We start from the raw sequence: 19,269 nt of genomic DNA on the forward strand, positions 1-19,269 counted from the left end.
GTTTTTATAGTTTGTGTTTAAAAAAAAAAATGTTTTCACTAAGGCGACTCCATCGAGGTGCATGCGAAGCGGAACGGCTGTGCTAATTTCTCATTTGCGGAAACGGCATATATATATATATATATATATATATATATATATATATATATATATATATATATATATATATATATATATATATATATATATATATATATATATACACACAATGAATTCGCACGTGCTCTATAGATTTCCTGGTCCGGATCGTCTCGGTATACCGTATACGAAGTATTGTTCTCCCTCTCTCTCGTAAACTTGGCCTCGTATAGCACCAGTGCTGACTGACCAAAGGAGCGTCCCGCCGACCGCTCGGCATGTGGCATCACGAAAGTCGGGTCTATTGCGTGTGGCTTTGCATTCGTCGCTCTATATTTGGAAGGCGTGACCGCGCGGCGCAGCTGCCGCCCGTACGTAGGTGCGAGGGCGCCTCATGCCCTTCCCTCCTCCATTCCTCGTCCTTCTCAATAAGGATCGCGTGCCCATCTATCTTTAGGCGCTCCGTTTTTATGCGGAGGAGAACCATGCAGATCTATATATGCGTACGTTGCATATCGCCTTACCGGATCCGTTACGTGCATGTGCATAGTGCGCGCTCTCGTTCCCAGCAGCGCATTCTCGACGTTCCGCGTGCTTCACTTGCACGTATTACACACGCGGATGCACTGACCGCACGGGCATGTGCGTGCAGCATCGAGGTGCTCGTTTTTATTTATTATTATTATTATTATTATTATTATTATTATTATTATTATTATTATTATTATTATTATTATTATTATTGCAGGTACGCGCGGTGCTCGTCGAGTGCGCGTCCCAGTCGCCTAACGTAACGTTATAATCCGTTAGTATTCAGTTTGCGAACCTGGAATGGCATAAAGGGGTAAAAACAGGCTCGCGGTGACTGGCTCAGGTGTTTCGCAAACGTATACGCTTACCCGGATACGGGCAGAGCACGCACGCGCGCGCGCGTCTGGCCTTTGTCTTTGAAAGCTGTTTTCGTGATGCGTGTGGTATTTCAATTAGAAGTATGTACGGCCTCTCGCGAAACTGTCCTATCCGCACGCGTCCCAGCGCCGCGATCCGAGAAGGAGGCCGGTGTAAATAATACGCAGTCGCTGCGCATGTGTGTGTGTGTGCGCCTGGCAGGCGACGGCAGTGAGGCGAGTTTAGGGTTGACTTGTGCGCAGGGAAGGGATGCGGCGAGGGGCGGTGATGACGTGTGGTGGAGGGCGCGTGCGTTGACGATGATGAGCTTGCCGGACCGCTTCTCCGGACCCCGCCGTCCTCGTCCCGACTGCATGCAGGGTTGAACGATCGCGTGGCTCTTCCATAGCTTTATGTGGCCCCTTGGTCGAAAAAGAATGGAAAAATAAAGTAGAGGCAAACCCGCACCACCGTTAAGGTATAACGGGTATAAAACCGAATATAAGATAAATGAAAAGGGGCCGCCAAGGCAGCCCAAATCGGCTCTTCCATAGCGCGGCAACCTCGGCATTAAAGGGCAGCCGGGCCGAGTTAAGAATTGAAGGCGCCGTGCTGTCCGCGCGTCTTCTTGCGGCGGGGCTCGCGCGCTCCTTGGATGACGCCGCGCCGTCTTTTTTTTTTTTCTTGTGTGTGTGTGTGTATGACGCACGCGCCGCGTATGCGCGTGTCAATTGCCTTCCGGTGTCGCATGTCTCGGCGTGTTCCTTGGTTACGAAATGGCCGCCGCTTGTTCCGCGTCTATATTACGCTCGCTTATAAACGCGCCTGCTGTAGTGTCGCATTCGGCGCAGCGGTTTTCAGCCGGCGCTGCTGCTCATTTCCTTTGGCCTCGGCTGCAGGCGGCGTGGAGTTCCCGCTTTGAAGTTTCAATTGCAACTTGTTTCTCTCCGTCAGCGTTACGCCTGTTGTTTTTCAGTTGTTTTCCTCGTTGCGCGGTCCTTTGGTTCATATCTCGAGCCCTTCTTGTTCTCTCCGAGTTTCGGTCTTATAAGGTCTCTCTACCGTTGTCGCCTGCGAAGGCATTACTCGACTCCGCGTGTGCTACTTTTCTGTGGACTCATCCCGGGAAGAAACCGGGATATATATCTAGCGCGATGCGCTGGTCGTTTCAGTTCTTCCCGTTAATAATTGCCGACCTTTTTAACACGCGCAACTTCGTTCGTGGTCTACGCGTACGCGTAAACGCAGAAGCGTCGGAGTATATGCAAGTTGAAACCTCGACTGAACGAAATCCGATTTAACGAGGTGCTTTCCATTCTGAGACACTTGTATATTCATAGGGCATATTGCATTGAAAATGCTTTAAGGTATGTAAATCGAAACAACGAAGCGAGCTCAACTAGATTCTTGGCCGGTTTAACGAAGTTTGGGACGGCCCAGGGAGGGGACCGTATATTGATTAAATATTGCCTGTCCGGGTTTATAGTTCTCCTGCGAACGAACTCGTATACACTACGCGCCCGTCGGCTTCGCCGGCTACGATAAGTGCGTACGCAGGCAAAACTTGCATCTCTTAAACTTTTGCTCTTGCAGATATATAGATACCTTATTCTCGTCTTAGTTATTCGTGGTTTAACGAAGTTTTCGATTTAGCGAAACGCTCCCCGGATCGTTAATGTAGCTTCTACTTGCAAAAAGCGTATATATGCAACGGCCCACAAGCTCAGCTGACTCTTCCACTTCCTGCCGGCCCCGTCAGCGAGAAGCGAGACACGTACATAGCCCGCTATGGGTGCGACAGGCGTAACCACGCTGCTTCCGGCGTATTTCGATCGATTCAGCGTAACCTGACCCTCGCGTAACAGTATACCGTACGCCTGATTTACGAGGACGCATCCTCTCGCAGACTTCGGACTCGGACGTGCACGCCTCTCCGCGGTGCTTGGCGCGGCGAAGTTCGATCAGCGGAACTTTCCGCGTGCCGTTCTTATATACGCGGAACAGTTGTGGAATCGTTGGTGCGGGTCGGACTGCCGCAGTGCTTCTCTAAGGGAGGTGCGTAGAAAGCGGGTAAACCTGAACCGAAACCGTCAGCCGCACGAGCCGATAGAGCGTCGACATTGACGAAAAGGAGGCGAACGAAGGAGAGAAAATGTCGGAAGCATTTCTACGTGCCGAGCACGCATTGCAACTTCGCTTGTATACCCCCCCCCCCTCCCCATTCACGTTTCTCCCCTAATGTGCCTGTCGATATGGGCATGTATAGGCAGCTCCTATAGACGCGCGACGGGGTGGATGCGAGTCCTATACGAGCCCCGCGCATCTCGTACACACTCCTGTCTCGGCAGCAGCAAAATTTGCATGCCTGCCAGCGGAGTTTAAAGGCGGCGCGCGCACTTTTTTTTTTCTTACTACGCGCTTCCCGCGAAGAATGGCTGCTGCTGCTGCTGCTACTGCTCGTCTTCGTGCACGTGGTGCCACGCCACTCGGCAGACAGCCACGGTCGGCGAGCTTGCGCGGGCCCGTGACGACACTCATTCCACGCACGCGCGAGGTTGCCGAGGGGGATGGAAGTGGAGCGAAGGTCGAGTGGTACTACTACTACCACTGCTACACGGGCGGCCAAGGAAGAGGCAGGCGATTACTCGATGAGTCGCCGCCGGCGGCGGTGGCGGTCTTCCTGGAACCGCCGCTATATGCGCAACTCGTGGGGACGAGTTACCCAATACTCGCGCGGCTCTGCCCCCCCCCCCCCCCCCCCCGTATACGCTTGCGCCCCGCTACGCTCTGCCCAGGGGGTCTGCAACGTTAACGGGCAGCAGCGGGACCGGTTCCTCCGTAACGGCGCCGCCGTCAAGGGCGCGCACGCTATCGCGAGCTACCTTTACAACGCGGTGTGCCTTCGCATGCGCGATGATCGGCGACCCATTGGGCGAAGGATTCCCGCTGCCCTCGGCTACGCGGTGTTGGTGCTGGATAATGCGTGCCCCCCCCCCCCCCCTCCTCTGTCTCTCTTTGTGCGCCTCGCCGTGCGGAAGCTCATCTCGCACGACGGTCGCTCCTTCGACCTTGGCCCTGAAGTGATCTTGCCGCGCAGCGTGCGATTTCTGGGTCGTGCTTTTATAGCGTGCTTTTATAGTGGTGCGTGCGTGAGGCGGAGGGCTCTTTTGTCATTAACTCGACTATCGGTTGCAGTTTTCTCGATGGTTTGGCGTCTCTCTCTCTAGGCGTGTTCTCTTAAACCATACGAGAGCATATATATATACGCTCGCTTTGCTGCGTGTAGGAATCCTGGATCATGTCTGCTCTTTGGTTCGTGCGCCTTCAGGTGGACCCTGAAGAAGCTTGTGGAATGGCAGTCACGTCTTGCGCCCATCGGCGGCTGCCGTCGCAAGCGTTGTGGAGCGCCATCTCTCGGCGCGATCGACTCCGGGACATTTCGGAGCGCCGCGTCGTTTTCCATCAATTTCTTTCCGCCCTGCCTGTCGCGGCGGCGGTTGTTGTTATTACGCCGGCTGGCCCACATTTCGCGCCAGGTATAGATCTGCCGCCCTTCTTCCTTCCCCGAAGAGGTCGGCGCACGCTGCCCCAGAAGATTGGTGCCGTACTTTTTGAGATCTCTGTGTCTCTCTCTCTCTCTCTCTCTCTCTCTCTCTGTGTGTGTGTGTGTGTGTGTGAGGTGAGAGAGAGAGAGAGAGAGAGAGAGAGAGAGAGAGAGAGAGAGAGAGAGCTGTACGTACGTAAGCGGTATATAGTTCGCCGAGTCGATCGCGTCTCATTCGCGAGCGTGTTGCCATGCGGGCCTGCCTTCGGTTCCCGCGGCGCCTACACAGCGGGGGGCGGCTATGGCGGCGGAGGCAAAGGGCGCTCGTGTGATGTCTCGTGCGGCGAGCGTTTCCTGTCTGCAGCGCGCAGTCTCGGTCGCAGCTTTTGTGCATCGCGTGTATTGCGCAACAAGCGCCCAGCGAGCGTAGAAAAAAATGGCCAGGCTTAGCTTGGTTAAGCCAAGAATGCGTTGCATATTGCGCGAGTTGGGACCCAGCTTTTCCCCCCGGCTGTCGTGACGTCACGTCACGTGGTTGCGCTAAAGGTCAATGGTGGCTGCCCGGCCGCGCCCAAGGGCTGAACTGAGTGATTGCAATATGCAACGCATAAAAAAAAAAAAAAGATGGTGACATGATGACCGGCTTGCACGAAGTATTTTTGCTAGAGGTTACATTTACCTGCAATACATGAGCCGTCGCGAGGCGTGAATTGCCGCTAAATGGCCGTTCACGAAAACACGTGGTGTGAAAGTATATGGCGCCTACACGCCGACACGGGCGGTACTTCCAAACGCATCCGTGAACGCGCATGTGAGCAAATTACAAGGCAAGCTTGCGTGCTTGCGAACCTCAAAAAGCAAATAAGCTGGAAGCTGCCTGGCTGTCCAAGTGTGTAAGGCTGCGTACCACAATCCCGCCAAAACGTTCGGGCTTGAGCCACACCGTTTCTATTAATTCACGTGGAATTACTTTCTACCCCAACCGCCCCGCCCCCTACTCCCCAAGTAATAAGTAATGATAACAAAATTTTAAAAAAAGAAGGCGGTGCGAGCTGTCGCAAAGGCTTGTTACATACAGGTCGAACGGAGCGGTGCCGCGCAAGGCACGAGAGACGCTTTGGAGGCGCAGGCGAGCGCGTCAGACCCGCGGCCTCTTCGCACTCGAAAAGCGCTTTCGACACCGCGTGAAGAAACACCTCGGCATGCGTGCACCTCCGAGGCTAGGCTCCTTCGTTGCGCCAAGCATAGAGGCGCCCGAAACATGCGTCGAGCCAGCGCGTTCTTCGCACCTCTACGCAACGCGTTAACCGCGCTGTTCACCGCATGCCTGACTGAGCGGCTGCGCGTGTTGTTGTGGCCTGCTGCATCCTCGAGCAGCAGCAGCAGCAGCGACGCCCGACCGCGGAAGCGCTGGCATGTCATGTGTCGCATCACCCGTCCGTCCGTCCGCTGCGTGTGTCGCGTGTATACGAGCGTCTCTCTGTCTGTCTCTCTATGTGTGTGTGTGCGTGTGCGACATGTGCGGTCGTAGTGGTGGGGACGCATGCGTAGAAGGGCGTGCCTCGTTTGCGTGGGGGTGCGCGCGGTAAACGTCGCCGACGCTGAATAATTTCTGCGGCCTCCGTGGCTCCGATGCGGGGCTGCTCCTTCCGCGCGCTCCACCTGCCCCCCCCCCCCCGTATACGCGGATGGGCATGGGCGCGGGCGCCATGTGTCCCCCCCCCCTCTTTCACACACACACGCACGCACAATCCTCGCCTGGGGCTTGGGACCGGGGCTTAAAAATAGAACGGCTCCCATTGTCTCATACGTCGATGATGGCTCTGTTTTTTTGAGTCTGATGACGTTGCTCTGGCTGCCACATGGAGTCGCATTGGTGGTTGGGGTTGTTTTGTCAAGTGCACGCGCTTCTTGTGGAAGGAAAATGTGCACGTCATGTGTGTAGCGGTCGCACGCGTAAGGCTGTGCTGGATGTACGCCGCTCTGCTGTAGTGGAATCGCGAACTAAGCTGAAGCGATTTTCTTGTGCGTGAGAACTGTACGTAAGTGTAAATATTCTGTTGTGACGTATATGTGTCGTCACTACCGGTCTTTTACTCCCCCGCTTTTGCTCCCCGTTGTTGAGGTGTCAACCCGTTATGCGTAGACTGTTGCAGTGCGGCGAGGATCTTCTTTCTTGCTTCGTTGTAATATTATTTGTGCGATAATGCAACCAGTCGTTGCTACTGTGCTACAGGAGAGTATGCCAACGGGACCAAATCTGTTTCTTTATATAGTTAACGGGGTTTCACAGTGACCACTGCTACAAAGGATATGCCCCATATAGTAAATTATTCCGGCCTAATTTAATTCACCCAACGTTATAGTCGGAGCACGACTGTTCTAGCATTTTGCATACATACATGGGTGACGCTGATGTCTGCCGGGAATCGAACAGTATGGACCTCGCTGAGTGCCGTTGTCACTACGTCACCGCATATGGATTTCTTTTTCTTTCTTTCTTTCTTTCTTTCTTTCTTTCTTTCTTTCTTTCTTTCTTTCTTTCTTTCTTTCTTTCTTTCTTTCTTATTCTTTCTTTCTTTCTTTCTTTCTTTCTTTCTTTCTTTCTTTCTGTTATTGGTATTTTGTTGTTATTTTTTGTGTGTGTGCGGGGGGGCTTGTCGCGGCCTCCTTTTTCATATACCGCTGTAGAGTAATTGCGTTAGAAATCGCGAGCTTTCTTCTGCACACAAAGACGTGGGTGGCGATACGGCTCGCGACATCCTGCTCCTCCTTGGTCGTCATCGAGGTTTTGGAGAGAGAAATGTATGTTTCACACATACCCCGTCGCAACATGAAAGGCGAGTCCCGGCCGTCGCCGGGTGAAGGGGGGGCTTCTTTGGCATGGAGATGTGTCGCAACATGCCGCGCCGTGTTCAAACGGCTGAACGGGGCGCCCTTTCTTTTTATCACTCTTCAATTTTTCTTTCTCTATTTCGCTTCCTTCCCGACTCCCACGCTGTCCTGAAATCCAAGGCAAATAGCGGAGGCCGTTGCCGCGGCAACCCAAGCCGCTGGCCTCGCATCACCGCTGCTATATTTCATATAAGTCTTTCTTTCTTTCTTTTAGGCGTAAGATTTTTCTAGGTGCGTAGGCGGATTTTAGTTTATGGTTGAGCTCTTCAATCAATTCATTTGCGAAACACTTCGTTGACGCAGAATGTTCCAGAATTTGTTTTTTTTAAGTGAACTTTGCGGTGGTTGTAAAATAGAAAAGGGAAGATCTTGCTTGAGCGGAAAATATTAGCGGGGACGGCCGACCAATGGCGCAAGAACTCCACCTAAAAGCGAAAAGCTTATTGAAATGCTTCGCCGGGGCGGCCAGATTGGTAAAGCGTCGCCTTACGCATTTTTGTGTTAATGTGTGTGTGTGTGTGTGTGTGTGTGTGTGTGTGTGTGTGTGTGTGTGTGTGTGTGTGTGTGTGTGTGTGTGTGTGTGTGTGTGTGTGTGTGTGTGTGTGTGTGTGTGTGTGTGTGTGTGTGTGTGTGTGTGTGTGTGTGTGTGTGTGTGTGTGTGTGTGTGTGTGTGTGTGTGTGTGTGTGTGTGTGTGTGTGTGTGTGTGTGTGTGTGTGTGTGTGTGTGTGTGTGTGTGTGTGTGTGTGTGTGTGTGTGTGTGTGTGTGTGTGTGTGTGTGTGTGTGTGTGTGTGTGTGTGTGTGTGTGTGTGTGTGTGTGTGTGTGTGTGTGTGTGTGTGTGTGTGTGTGTGTGTGTGTGTGTGTGTGTGTGTGTGTGTGTGTGTGTGTGTGTGTGTGTGTGTGTGTGTGTGTGTGTGTGTGTGTGTGTGTGTGTGTGTGTGTGTGTGTGTGTGTGTGTGTGTGTGTGTGTGTGTGTGTGTGTGTGTGTGTGTGTGTGTGTGTGTGTGTGTGTGTGTGTGTGTGTGTGTGTGTGTGGAGAGATTTGCACGGTTTCTGGGATTTGCCCAGCGACGCATGCTCCAAATCAGCGCTCGGAGCGCATGTCTAAACTCGGGCGTGTCAAAAAGGGCCGCAGCGCGTCTGCAGCGTCGCGAAAGAGAAGAACGGGGACCGTGCAGTTCGGAACGAGAGCGTCCATGAGCCCCCCTTCCTCGTGCAACCGCGGCGGAGCACGCATCGCCGGTTTGAGCAGAGATCGTGTTCTCGAATTTTCGTCGCCGCCGTGCGTACGTGTGCAGCTCATCGAAGATCGTGTTGCCGAATTGTTCGCGGCGGTTGTTTACGTGTATGTAGCTATACTCGCTCCCTTGCAGGACGTGCTCGCGGGCCCGAATGCTTGCCGCGTTCGTTTGTTGTTGAGCGAGGCAGGTGTCTCGTGTTCACCTCCAGGGCCAACCGCGTGCATTGCATACGTGACACGCCGGCGTGACGCGTTGAGATCGGGCGCTGGTGTGTATGCGGCTTCGCCATTATGCTTACTTCTTAGAACGACTGACGGTTAAGCTAGTTGTAAGCTCGGCTCTATGTAGGAGCTTATATTGGCTGCTCCGCATGTATCCCTGTTCTTTTTTTCTTCTTTTGCATGCTTAATTCTTACCATTCTTAGTTCTTGCACTTCTGCTTAATTATTACCGGCGAGGAACCGATAGTCTATCGATCGATAACGACGGTTTGGCGTCATTCGAGCCAATGCACGAATGGAAAATGAAGAGTCCTTGCTAAGTACGGCCCTTGCTATGGGTATCTGGTACATAAGCTGCCTTGTTTCATTCCTCAATTCTCGTTCAAAGCCACGTCGCTTTGCAGTCGCCGGAAATTATGCGCCCCTAATTGCCGCTCTGTGAGGAAACGTTTATTGGAAACTACACGGGCCAGTCACCAACGGCGTTTCTATGTATAGGGCGGCTCAGCAGTGAAAGAACTGCGGCTGATACGCCTATGGTGGTCGACTCACCTCCCCATAAACGGCCAGAAGCATACGAATCGTAAAATTGGCGGAAGAGCTTGAAGAAAGCTGTCGCTTTAAAACGCCTTCTGAATGCGGTCCCATAAAAGCGTTGAGGCTGAGGCATGATGCAGCTTACACAATGAATAATGTATAAAGGCGGCTGGGCACTGCGCGCTATATATATATATATATATATATATATATATATATATATATATAAACACGTGAAGTGAATCATGTTAAGCAACGTCGCGCGTGTCAGCAGTTTATTGTCCTGTTATACTTATTTAGGAGGCAGTTCAGATATGTTTACATAATGTGTGCGTGTTTGCAAGCGCCCTGTCAAATGAATCTCTTGTCAGGCGTCATTGCCTGATTTTGGTCATCTTTCTGTTGAATAAGAAAATAAAGTGATAGCGTCAACGAGGCGCGCGGCATAAAAGCAAAGGAACGAAAAGGGAGCTGTGTGCAAGTATGTAGTTAACGATTGACGTGCATCTAGCAGGGGGGGGGGGGGTGAGGGGGGGCAATGGCTGCACTGTCGACGCCGCAGAAATTTGTGCGCCAAATTCAAATGAGCGCCATCTTTGACGCGGGCGGGGTCCGCTACAGCAGACGCACGAAGGACACCTGCCGATAAATATCGACAAAATTTACGTCGTGAACGACTCGCACTGCAAGAACTACTAGGTTATTTGGGTAACTCGAGCAAGAATTTACTGGCGACAGCTTTTCGTGTATGCATAATTGATGCGTCCATGCTTTCAAAACTCATTAAAAGTCTTTTCGTTTACATTATGCAAGACTCTGTGCTCTCTCTCTCTCACTGTGTGCGTGTAAGAGAGAGAGAGAATCGTTAAATCCTGCAATTTAATGTTAAAACAGGTGAGTAGTGACTGTTAATGTTACGTTTTTATGCTGCGACTGCATGATTGTTACAATACTAGCATGGTTAAGGCCTCTGTCAGTACGGCCGTATAGAAATTACGTACACGTTCCTCTCTATTATGTCCATCGCCCGTGTTTTTGACGTGCGCACGTAGCTCGAATCGAAGAAGAAAGCAGGAAAAAAAAGTAATAAGCCTGTCGCTGCACGCCATGTACGTGCTACCGCTGTCAGCCCGCGCTGACATGCCAGCGCGTGAGAGGCGCAGCCGCGGTGTGACCCGATTCACGCGCGGCGGTCGAAAATCGGACCAGTTAATTTTCCCGTCGTATCCTCCCGTCTCGGTAACGCCATGCATCGACGGTACGCGCAAAGCATTTCGGTCTACGATCCGCGCTTTGAGATCGGCGATCTTTTTAGATCGCTTTTAGATCGGTTGTTCTTTTTTTTTTTTTCGAGTCGCGATTCGAAGCTATTCGGGGAGCCACTCCCCGCGATAAGGGGTGGAACCCCATTCCTCGCCTTGGTGTGACTCGAGGCTAATTGGGAAGCATTGCATGTGAGGTGGACAAAACAGGGCGGCTGTAATTAGGCGTAGATAGCTCGGGGATGTGCGCGGGTCACTGCTTAATGCGGTCGCTATACCGATGGACTTTTGACAAGAAAGTAAAATACCGAAAGATATTTTAAAAAACGATAATTCCCCATTTACTCATGCGGCTCGTGCCTACCGACTTTCAAGCAAGCGATAAGTAAGAATAAATAAAATTAAAATTAGAGATGAAAATTACACTTTTCAAGGTAGCACGGAGATCCAGTCGTATTGAACGACATGCTTCAGAGCTATAGCGCGTAATTATTTTACACCGTGCACGTGTAAGGTGCCCACGATATGGTAGATTGATTTGTTTCATGTTCGGTTCTTAATGAAAACAATTCTCGGTAACATTTTTACGTGCGCGCGGCCAGACCACCGGTGGGCTCCTTCCGTGTGCACGGAAGCCGTGAGGGAAAGCACGCTTTACAGGTGCGCGTTGGAACGATTTTTGAACCCCCTATTCCCCCCATCCCCTTGGATTTTTTATTGCAACAGCAATTATATGGACACTCTAGTTGCATTCTTGTCGTCTCCAGGATGTTCAGTTTAAAATCCAACGGCGATAACGCCGTCGCCGCGCACAGTATGCTGTGTGCGAGTGAACGCACGCGAGGGGAGCCGACGATCACGGCTCAATCTGGTGCACGGGAGGGAGGAGACAGAGAACAAACGCGCTACCTTCAGTCGCGCGAAAGGCCGGGGCGGGGGGTGGGGGGGGAGGTGGGAGGGAGGGAGGGGGGCGGCGGCGTTGGGCTCAGGCAGCAACTGCGTATTTCGCGACCGGGCTCAAGTGGAACTGACGATCTCGGCTGAATCTCGCACGCGATGCGGAGGAAAGTGGGAAGCAGCGCGGGAGGAGGAGAGGAGGGGCGGCTTCCACTCCGCGAGCAACTGCGTACTTTGCGGCGCGCGGTCGCGCGCGACGTATCTCGAAAGCGATCTGCAGACGGCTCATACCTCTGTGCGTGTTGTTTTCTCGCCGCTGTTTGCGTTTTAACGATAGACGGCAGGAAGGTAACTTCGCTCGCTGCTGCTGCAGCGCTTCGACTGCGATGCGTTCATGCTTGCCGGTGCGCGCGCTGACAATATGCTTGTTAATTGATTTAGTAAGCGAATGTTTCCAAGTTTATGCGACCGATAAAACTGATATCCTTACTTCGTGTAGCTGTGTACTAATTTACGCGCGGCAACTATTTCATCGCCCTTGGACTATATGCGGAACCTCACGGTGATGGCGACGCCGATGGCAGAGATGCGCTGTAGTGTTCATATAACTGCTATCCCAGTGAAAACAAGCGAAAAAAGAAAAAAAAAGTGTGGGAAAACGTGTCAGTATCAAGCGTATGAAGTGTGGGAAGCCGGTCACGTAATAGATGTGGAGAGGGGATGAGAGAGCTTAGAAGAGCGTGTATGTTTGTATGTGTGGTACATATATTGACGGCGGTCTGCTCCGGGGACCTCCACCAATTGCACTCCGCTTCTCGAAGAGGCAGGACGTGTGTTGGAGTGAGCTCCTGGGCAACACTTTGCAATGTGGTGAACACGGTTTAAGTCATGGATCCGCGACCTCAAAGGTGTGCGACTTAATGCGAACGCATTTCTCTCGCATTCACCTCGCCATTCATTCATTCATTCATTCATTCATTCATTCATTCATTCATTCATTCATTCATTCGATGGCCGATTCATTCGATGGCCGATTCATTCGATGGCCGAATTTCCAGTGGGCATTCGCCTACAGTGCAAGCAGCGGTGGTACCTGTTGCTGGCGCCGGCGCCGTTCATCCGACGCACGCATGAGGCTCGCATTTTTCCGCGGCGCAGCTTGCCCCCGGAGCTGCAGATCCCGCCGCCGGAATTCTCTGGCCGCGCCTCAGCTGTTGCCGATCCTTCTTTTCTTACCCTTGTCTCCCGCTAGGCCTCCTAACTGCGTCTCCATTTGTTGCCATTACGTTGCCCGTGCCTGGCACGCACAAGCTCCGCGGGCGCGCCTGTGCCGCGCCTGCGCGTCTGATTTGTCGCGCGTGTGCGCCCGTATTGAGGCGACGGAGAGGGCACGCGCGTTATCGATCGCCGGGTGCGTGAGCGAGAAGTTGCGTGCATCGTCGCATATTAAGTGCAGCGGGTGATGTCGCGGCGGTTTAGGCGCAAGAGGGAATCCTTCAAGTGCGCATGTACACTAGCAGACGACACAACGCAGCTGCGGCAGAACGCCCACACCAACTGACGGCGAGCCGCTGCGGCAGTCACGTGACAGCACGAAAATCTCGCCTCCTCTCTTTTACTCTGCGTGTAGGTGCGAGATGTATAGCTTGCTTTTTTTCATTCGTCTGCTTCATTCATTCATTCATTCATTCATTCATTCATTCATTCATTCATTCATTCATTCATTCATTCATTCATTCATTCATTCATCCATTCATTCATTCGTCTTTCATTCATCCGCATTCATCTGTGCAGCAGTAGCTACTCGTGGCAGGTTTCTTTTCCATTACCGCCACCCATGAGATTATTTCAGCCTCTCTGACTTTCCGCTTGTCTTCTTTGCTGCCATGTTGCTTACCATACCGGTCGCATACTTGCTGGTAAGCTTCCTATAGTTCTTTTCCTCCACTGGGAATAGCAATGTTTTTCCTGCACAAATACTTGAAAACTTTCCCAGCGCATTTACTTTCTTCCACGTTACTCAGTCGCTCTTCATAATCAATTTTACTCTGAGCTTCCCTCAATTCAAAAATTGTCCAGCCCGTGCCACCCTGCACAGCTTCATTTGTAGTCTTTCCGCGAGCGCCCAATGCGAGGCGACCCCACTGACCTTTGGTTGCCATCGAGTCCTGATGGTACCCCTGATTTCAAGCAAACAACGGCATTTAAACATGCAAGTCCTTGAAGCATTACACCTTTCCTCATAGCCCGGAACACCTCATGCCTATTGTATCTTCATAGCGCTCTGTGTTTCGTTATGGCCACATTTCTCTTCCTCTTTGCTGTTATTGTTTTTTCCTGTGTTTCCATATATCTATTGCCTTCGTTTATCCATATGCCAAGGTGTTTATATTCATTTTACCAGAGTTATTTCCTGGCCTTGAATTCGCACTATCTGTTCACTGTTTTCATTGAATATCACAACACCCGATTTTCTAACGCTAAATTTCGGCGCCGTGTTTGTCTCCTCCCCTTTCTGGTCCTGTCGTCTAGCGCTGTTTGAATTTTATTGTTGCCATGGAACACCAACTCGCCCAATCCGCTGCCCATCTGCAGCTAAATTTCAGACTCAAATTATCGCCTTTTTGTCCACAGGTATCAGCCAGCTTTCGCATATCACTTTGCTTGTTAGGTGGCAACACAATGTCGTCCGCATAAAACGAACCTGGAAGCTGCTGCCCTACTACTGTACATGTCTGTTTGCGTGAAAAATGAAACCCGATATTACTTCCCTGTAGCGCCCTTTCCACCTTTACCTTGTACTTCATAAACAGCAGTGGGGATAAAGGGCACCCCTTCCTCGGTCCCTTGTTGATGTCGACTTTTTCCTTGCTGCTGATCCCTTGCTATTCAACGAAGGGGGCTTATGGAGGCGAGCGACATCCGGTGATATTGTAAGAAACGCAGCGGGTCGTGCGAGCAAGACCACAACAGCAGCAGCAACAGCAGCGTCCGGAAAGTCGGGAGAATATTCAAAGAAAGCTTCGCTTTAAAATGTCCCACTAAGTGTAACTTAAGTGGAACGAGGTTAAGAGTTACGGCAGTGACGTGTTAGATTGGATTTACGATATTGGGATCGGAGAAATACTTCTGTTCTTCGGGGAAAAAAAAAAGGGGGGGGGGGGTGTTAGAGGGACGCTAAACAGTAACATTAAATCAGGCTTAAGCGATATATAGTTTTCTTTCTGTCTCTTAAACTATGCAGTTTCATTTAGCTGGCTGGAATACTAATATAGTATAGTGCAGCAAGTGCAGTGAAAACATCCCTTTTTCGAATTTAGCGTTGGAACCTCATCCTCGGTACGTCGACCAGTGTGACGTGACGGATTTCTTCATGCTACTCGGGCGGTTTTGACAGTGTAAAAGCTCTCGGAACCTTCCACATAGAGAGTCTTGTATGGAGTTTCTTTAGGATTCAATGTCGCTCTATTTTATTTATTTTTTATCTTTGTTTTTCCTCAGGCTTTTGGCTTTTGGATTCCTGTGACTGAATAAGTTGCCGCTTTGTTCTCGCAGTAAGCGTCATCTGTTGATACAGCTCAACTTAAATGTTCCTTTTTAGTATCCCTTCGGTATGGTTAGGTCGGTGGTGGCAACGACGATTCAAGAGCGCGCTGACGTACATCTGCACCACACTGCATGGCTGCGCGGATTGCAAGCTCCGCTCCGCATCGGTGTGCTCTGCGGGGCATGCGTAGAGCGTTCGCCTGGAGAGAAATGGCGGCTTCGGTGCAGTACTTGCATGCATGCACCCCGCAGATGACGGGACTCGCTGGTGAAAAAAAATGCGAGAGGGTGTCGCAGACTCGCCGCGGTTGCCAACCCGCTGCTCTGCGCGATCGAGCGTGCGTGCAAGTCGGCAAGTTTTCTGTTCCTCAACGAAAAAAAAAAGGGGGGGGGGGGAGTTCGCTTTACTCGTGGTCGATCTTACTTTATGTCGTGCTGCCTTTGTGTGGTGTTGCGTTTGTGTTGTCGGTTCTGCCCTAAGGTGATTGAATCGCGTGTCGCCCGCGCCTTGTACTATAGCTTCTTTGACTCGAGGGCATCCGATCGATCGACAAATCAGTATTTCGGGCTGTCGTTCTCACTTCGCAAATAAATAAACATGACAATACATCTATGAACGCATCGACCGCTAACGCGGTCTGGCAACTAATCAATCGATTCATCTTTCAGCCTCGCGCAATCAATAGAGAAGGCGCGCAGCGAACAGCTGGCTTAATTAATCAACCAATCAGTATGTGGCGGCAGCTACACCGCCCGCTCCTCCCCACGTGTATACATCCATTCTCGCGCGTAGTGAGCCTCAGGAATATTCTAAGTAGATTCACGACGTCGGGGTATTTAGGTTATGACGCCATCTATTATAGCGGTAGTGTAACGGGCTAGTTGGTGTTCGTTCATCTGGTACTGTGCCGAGTAAAACTGAGCGTAGCTCTTGTAATAACCAAGATAGGACACACCAGACATTTCGCCATGTCTTCCTTGTCTGGCGTGTGCTGTCGTGTTTATTAGTTGCGTACAGCGCATTACGTGATGAATGTCATCGGTCATGCTAATTAAGCTAATGTTAGCCCAATTGGGTTAGGGGCGCGCGCGTGCTCTGCGCGCTGCATCGAACTCCGCCGACGCACGCCGCCAGCCCCGCGCTCTGTCGATTCTCGATGGAGGATGGCGGATGAGAGGGATGCCGGGAAGCTGCGCTGCGCCGTCGCCGTCCGCCGCATCCTTGGCCCGGGAAGGGATGCCACACCCTCTCGGGGGAACGGCGCCCGCTCTTCGGTGACCTACTCTGCGTGCGTGCGTGCGTGCGTGCGTGCGTGCGTGCATTGATGTGGCTGTTGTGCTTTTTCGTTTAGGCTGCGCGGCAGCCGAGAGAAGAAAACCAAATTGACTATAGTGCCAGTTTGTATCCGAACCCCCCCCCCCCCCCCCTCATCCTCCTTCTCCACTCCTCAATCCAAGGCCGCGCACTCCTTTATCACTGCCTCTTTCGCTACTCTCGTCGCAGTGGGCGCTCGGTACATTCTGGCCTGTGCCGTCTTTGCCATTTAATGCCTTCTATATAGGCACTGTTTCTATGCTTCTTCGATCCTGTCTCTGTATATTTTTTTTCAACACTTTTTTTTCTTCTCTTCGCTGGTTCTGGAGAGGGTACATGAGATCGCTTTTCCATCGTTCGGGTAAAACGTTCCCGTGGAGCTCTCTTGTTTTGGCATGATAGGACCACCCCCCCCCCCCTTCCCTTCCTCCCCAAACACCGGGCATCAATTTATTCGCCGTGGACGCGCGGTGTCGTAATCTGATTGGTGGTAATGCGATTACTTTGTAACTAGATTAGGTTGCTGTTATCCCGACGCCCATGGTCGTACGCCGACGTAGAAATAAAGGAACACGTGGGTCGGCGGCCCTCTATCGCTTTCTTTTTAATTTTTTTTTCGTGGGTTTCGGTCTCCCATCTCGCCGGTCCTCCCCGGTATTTGTGCGTACAGATGTGAGACTTTGTCAATTGCACGCTGTTGCGTATATAGCCTTGTGGATGGTCTTTCCAGTATATAGCCTTTCTTCGTCCGTGTAAATTGGCGCTGTTTTTCCACAATGCATCGATATGTATGCTCGCCCAATATGACGGCTCTCGTAAGCGCTTGTGGTGCTATAGATTAATGTATGTTCATTTTGCACGCTTGGTTCGTGATATAAAAACGCCAAAATTTCCCCCCGTATTTTGCCCCCTCTTCTTTTCAGGGTACTTCATATATATAGTTTAACTGCACGCATGGGTGATTGAAGGCGAGCTTTCCCTTTGACGGGAGAGCTATAAGAAACGGAATCGCCGCGCAGGTCCGCATAAACAACACTGGCGGCAGTTATATGCAGTTTGTTTAGTTGCGCCTGTTTTATGTTTCAGTGCCAGCGACTCCGTTATAAAGCGCGTTGGCGGGCTCTCGCGGAAGCCTTTCTGTATACGAGACCGATTGTGGCTTGCGTAAACGATTCAAAGGCGTTGTTTATCTGCTTGCGCACATGGCATGGTCGTCGTGTAGCTACGGACTCGGCAGAAGCCGCGTATCCGTATGTTAACAATGTAGATCACGCGTAGCGAGTAAGTGATGCAAGGAGATTTGTAGAGAGCATATATACCTGGACACGGTCTCCGTATATAGTCTTTGTTATACCGGCGTCCCACGGGTGCGCTTTAGCTCACGACCGAGCTGTTTCCTAGGTATTTCTCGGAATTTCTCGATCGCGATTGGCTCCTTTGCGGAGGCTGAGGAGCGAGACCATGTCGCGATCGAGAAATTTGATCCGGGTCGGGCTCGCGGTCGCGATTGAAAGTGGCCCGCATGAGTGGAGTGTCGTTCTGTATTGCATATTGTATATATATGCACGTACATCTCCTCGCTGCTGTTTTCTTATCGTGTTGCCCGCTCGTATCCGGCTGTGTATGTATATATATAACACGCATATGCTGCCGCTGCGTGTGACGCACATTGTGCATGTCGGCGGCGGGCAGGCGTCACCGTGTCACCGGAATGCAAGCAAAGGTGTACCCCGGAACCTCGTATTTCCGTCCGCGATCTGCGTGCTCTTTCCGCTCGAGGAACGCTCTGCTTTCTTGGGTCGCGTTCGGCTGCATGTGTACGCTCGCTCGTTTGCGAGAGAGGAGGAAGAAGGTGGAGGACAATGCGAACGCCAAGCAGTGCCAATCAACTTTATTATTATTATTATTATTATTATTATTATTATTATTATTATTATTATTATTATTAGTTTTATTACTGTTACCGTTCTTTCTTTTCGGGTTGTACCCGAAAAGAATATATATATATATATATATATATATATATATATATATATATATATATATATATATATATATATATGTGTGTGTGTGTGTGTGTGTGTGTGTGTGTGTGTGTGTGTGTGTGTGTGTGTGTGTGTGTGTGTGTGTGTATATATATATATGTGTATGGGCCCGATTTTTATTAGTCATATCATAAGAAGCCGACAAACACGCCCAAGGTTCTACTAGGACACATATATACCCAAGAAAGTGGTTGGCGAAACAGCGCCGCGGTAGCTCAATTGGTAGAGCATCGCACGCGAAATGCGAAGGTTGTGGGTTCGGTTCCCACCTGCGGCAAGTTGTTTTTTCATCAACTTTAATTTCCATCAATTTATCGTTTCCTTATTTCATTTATTAGGCACAAGTGATTTCCCCTATGTTGTCCTTGGTGTCAGTGTTTGTTGGCTTCGTAGGATATGACTATATATATTCCTATTTATTTTCATGGTAGATTTCGTGTCACCATTTCCCGCACTCCTGTATCATGTACTCGTTATTGGAGAGGTTTATAGGTTAGGGGACGCAAGCGGCTTCTATAGGGGCCACGGTACTGCGCTGGCGCGGACCCAGACGTAGGTGTCTGCGCATAAGCAGCAACGTGCCTCCCCCCCCCCCCCCCCCCCCCCCAGTTCTTGCGTACGCTAGCCGCTTGCGTCCCCTATACTAAAACTCTCTACTCACAAGTTTATGCGCGCGCGCTTACAGCTTTTTAGAAATGCCCTGTCACTGTAATGAGTGATCGTACCATCCATATACGGTTTATGTCGCACCGCGACCATATTGCGAACTGTCTCGTATATATTAGACACGTACTTTTTTC

General features: G+C 51.0%; 1 protein-coding gene and 1 non-coding gene across 2 annotated transcripts in view; both read left to right on the plus strand.

Moving 5' to 3' along the window:
* LOC135904895 (CD9 antigen-like) overlaps positions 1 to 19,269 on the plus strand; it is a 110,633-nt gene that overhangs the window by 17,068 nt on the left and 74,296 nt on the right. The window lies entirely within an intron of this gene.
* TRNAS-CGA (transfer RNA serine (anticodon CGA)) lies at positions 18,674 to 18,746 on the plus strand. Its single transcript has one exon. It is a non-coding gene; the product is annotated as a tRNA-Ser (tRNA).

The sequence above is a fragment of the Dermacentor albipictus genome, chromosome 3 (assembly GCF_038994185.2).
Source record: "Dermacentor albipictus isolate Rhodes 1998 colony chromosome 3, USDA_Dalb.pri_finalv2, whole genome shotgun sequence".
In the NCBI taxonomy this organism is placed as follows: Eukaryota; Metazoa; Arthropoda; class Arachnida; order Ixodida; family Ixodidae; genus Dermacentor; species Dermacentor albipictus.